At 36.3% G+C, this 3024-nt stretch overlaps 1 long non-coding RNA gene across 1 annotated transcript; it reads right to left on the bottom strand.

Moving 5' to 3' along the window:
* LOC110436816 lies at positions 321-2383 on the bottom strand. Its single transcript, XR_002454671.1, has 3 exons — positions 1951-2383; positions 1195-1403; positions 321-1115 (listed from the first exon to the last, which is right to left on the bottom strand). It is a non-coding gene; the product is annotated as an uncharacterized LOC110436816 (long non-coding RNA).

Here is a 3024-nt window from a genome sequence, read left to right as displayed (position 1 = left end):
CCTAGAAGTTCATGTAAGTGTTGCAAGGGTCTTTACCAACACATTAATGTGTGTTGGTATATGTGGTGTTGCAAGGATCTATTGCAACATATATTTTAGCGTTGGTAACATGTTGAACCAAGTGTTGCTGGCTTGTAACGCTTATAAGAAAACCATAGCAACACTTATATGTGTTGGAAGGCCAATTAGCGACCCCAAAAATTTGGATATTTATTGTTTTCATGCCAATTAGCAATCCCAAAAATTTGGGCAGTCCCATGTGAGTTTCAAAAATATGTATAATGTAACACTCTAAACATAAATAATTCAACCAAAAAAAAGGACACAACATTATATTGTATTATATTAGAATAGAAACAATACTTCAATTACAAGGATTACATGTTCAAAACATAGCAGACAATATGTATCTAAAATTTATGCCTAATTTGTCTTCCTACGAATCATTCTGCACTGTCCATCATCCAAACTTCAGAAAAAAAATTGTTCACGAATGCACCCCAAATCTCTGAATGATTCTCCATAATACAGTGCAGCATGACTTCAGAATCCAAATGAGGACCCACATGAAAACACATTACATTATTGTTACAAGCCTTCAAGTATGTCAATGCTAGGGACCACTATTATCTGATGTGACACTCATACTTAAATGAAGAAAAAACTCACATACTTGTGATCCACACATAATTAAAGATCTTGTGTCACTTAATTTATTTAAAAAATAGAAATCAACTAACATTACCCGATACTCTAGTTTCTAGAAAGTTTTCTAATTGTGTAGATGAATACTCTAGTTTCTAGAAAGTTTTCTAATTGTGTAGATGAAAATTAAATTTCAGTACCTTGAGGAAATTACCACGTGCATGATAGTGCACAAATGGATAGCTGATATATGGGCACCTGATGTGCAAACTAGAAGTGAGATCTGTATTGGTCAAAGATATCATCCTGTAAAATTCATTATGGTAACTGGTGAACACATATCTGCAAGCCATTTGGAAGTACTCAGTTATTGCCAGAATGTTTGTATAAGACAATCATATTTCAGTTCTGTAGAAGCATGTGGGATACTGCATCTTCATAGTCAGCATACACATCTCTGCAGCCAGTCTCTGTAGCCAAGGAAAGTGAGGCCCAATAAATAAATATTTCAATGCAGAGAAAATTGTCGATAAAAAAAATTTAACTTACCTTCTTGTACATCAGCAAAAAGTTCATGTGAAAAAAAAGCGTTGAATCCTCAATTTGATCCTTAGTCCAGTCATTGATTGTTCCATCTCCATAACAAGCTACGGATACTGCTCAAGGTAAGTAACGACTGATACTGCATAACAAGCTTCATCTACTGATATTACTCAAGGTAATTAACTGATACTGCATAACAAGCTTCATATGTGCTTCTGCATAAAAAGGATAATGCTCCTGGTAAATGACTGATATAGCTCATGAAAAAAAGAAGTAACAACATAATACAGAATTGTTCCCGTGAAAATACAGTAGAAAATTATAATGGTATAAGTCTCTAAGAAAACTAGTAAGTCAAATTCAGGTTATCCTATATAAGAACATTGTCAACAATGGGTGCTGCAATAAAAAGACTTTTCAGTTTCATCGTAATCAGAAACTATTGGTCTCTACTTTAATTAAACTAGACAACAGAAACTGCAACAAAAGTGAAAACATTACTGTCAAATTTTGCCCTTTTAAGCAGATCCATTCTATTGCCTAGTCCAATTACATGGTTGGAACAAATCAACTGCATCACTTGTACCAAAATTATTGTTAGATAGATATAGAATAACAAGGGGGGAAGGAGTGCGTTGGGTTAACCAGATCTCAAATGACAAATAAAATGTTTTAACTTCTAGGAGGAAAATAAGGCTGTGCACCAAAATACATAGATCGATTCTAATATTCCTATAGAGAGAGGAGAGATGGGGATCATACCTCAGTAGGGATCGTGATGCCAAGAGAGCTAGGGCACTGTTTAGAGGAGAGGAATATTCGCAGGAAGATGAGAAGGCAACATCCATCATCAAATCCGGTAACCACCATCCCTTTCCTCACCACTACTTGATCTGAACGAGAAGATAGAAGGAAGCGGAGGGATCTGTTCAAACCTAGATCCCATGAGTTTGAAGATGGCAGTGTAGACTTGACGGAGAGGCCAAACTGCAACGAGACTGTTGACAAACTGCAGCCTGAATTCATAGGGAGCACCGATGAAGATTTGACTCCCGCAGTGCGCTGCTGTGGCATGTCGAAGCCGATGAGGATTTGAGTCGTGCAGTGTGTAGCTGCGGCACGGCGAAGAGAAGTTGGGCGAGGGAGCGAACCCTATTTGCGGTTATGCGAAGTGGTATTGTGCGGGATTGCTTGGGATTTTTTTAATCTTATTGTAAACACGAGCATGCGGGGTCGAGGGCAACGTATCTAATTTCCGTTCCAAGGGATACGTTGCAAAACAGGGGTTTGTAGCGTAGTGTGGGTAACCGCTTACAGACAAATCTTCAAGTTGCTAGAAAGTCATTTTTTATCGTTTGTTGCTTAAACATTAATCAAGTCACAAGATCATGGTCACAGACAGAAAACCCAAATGCTATACTTGCCTTTTACTCATATCCTTCTTCTAGTCCAAATCTTCAATGAATTGCTTCTGGATTCACCACGCATATCTCGCCGACTGGACACGATCATAAGACACCACACAAGCATCCTAATAGACATTCGTAACATACAAAGTTGACTAAATTAAAACAATACACCAATCAATAAAAAGGGTTCAAAAAACTAATCTACGCATTACTACGAGCACAAAGATACAAAAAATACGCTAATCAGAGTTACTGTGAATAAGAAACGATTATTGAGACTTGTACATTATATTAAAGAAAAGGCCTATATGTGCTTGATTTATTTTAATTAAATAAAATCATATGAAAAGTCATTTAGACCAGATTACACAAATATAATTTAATTCAAAAGTTAGACTAAAACTACTTATATTTTATTTATAAACAA

This window comes from Sorghum bicolor, chromosome 7, assembly GCF_000003195.3.
Source record: "Sorghum bicolor cultivar BTx623 chromosome 7, Sorghum_bicolor_NCBIv3, whole genome shotgun sequence".
Taxonomy (NCBI): domain Eukaryota; kingdom Viridiplantae; phylum Streptophyta; class Magnoliopsida; order Poales; family Poaceae; genus Sorghum; species Sorghum bicolor.
Note: the sequence above shows the minus strand (reverse complement) of the source record. Positions and strands in the feature narration are given on the sequence as shown.